At 45.2% G+C, this 715-nt stretch overlaps 1 non-coding gene across 1 annotated transcript; it reads left to right on the plus strand.

The window, feature by feature from the left end:
* The first annotated feature begins 289 nt into the window (after window positions 1-289).
* Window positions 290-396, plus strand: LOC141635095 (small nucleolar RNA R71). Its single transcript, XR_012539801.1, has one exon. It is a non-coding gene; the product is annotated as a small nucleolar RNA R71 (small nucleolar RNA).
* Window positions 397-715: the final 319 nt, after the last annotated feature.

Consider the following 715-nt stretch of genomic DNA (forward strand, 5'->3'; position numbering starts at 1 on the left):
GGCAATGACTTGTTGAATGGAATCTCTAGCATCCCTTTCCGCCAATTGTTGTTGGAGCAAAGCAATTTGAGCTAACAAAACAGAGTTGTTAGAGGATTCTTCTTTACCTTTAGGTGGCACAACTCGGGAATTGACATATTGGGCATCATGGACCGCCATAGATTCGATCGTGGCATGAGCAAGGTCGGTGTCAATTTGATCAAACCGCCCATTGTTGGCGGAATCAAGAATCCTTCGGGACTCGGCACAACATCCATTATAGAATGTTATTTCTAGAAACCAATCATCTAGCCCATGATGTGGGCATTGCCTTTGAAGCTCTTTGTACCTCTCCCAAGCCTCATATAAGCTCTCAAGAGCTTGTTGACGGAATCCGGTGATTTGGCTCCTCAAAGTTTGAGTTTTCTCCGATGGAAAAAACTTTTGATAGAAAGCAAGAGCCAAAGTCTCCCAATTGGTGATTCCCATGGCGGTGCGATCAAGGCTATTGATCCAAAGCTTGGCCTTGTCCTTCAATGAGAAAGAGAAAAGTATTTCCCTTATTTGAGCTTGGGTGACGCCCGTTTGACGGATCATGGAGCAATAGTCACAAAAGTCTTGCACATGCAAATTGGGATCCTCCAAAGGACTTCCTCCAAATTGCTTCCTCTCCACAAGGCTAATGAAAGCCGGTTTGATCTCGAAGTCCGGCGCGGTGATTTGAGTGGTTGTGATT

The sequence above is a fragment of the Silene latifolia genome, chromosome Y (genome assembly GCF_048544455.1).
Source record: "Silene latifolia isolate original U9 population chromosome Y, ASM4854445v1, whole genome shotgun sequence".
NCBI classification, from domain to species: domain Eukaryota; kingdom Viridiplantae; phylum Streptophyta; class Magnoliopsida; order Caryophyllales; family Caryophyllaceae; genus Silene; species Silene latifolia.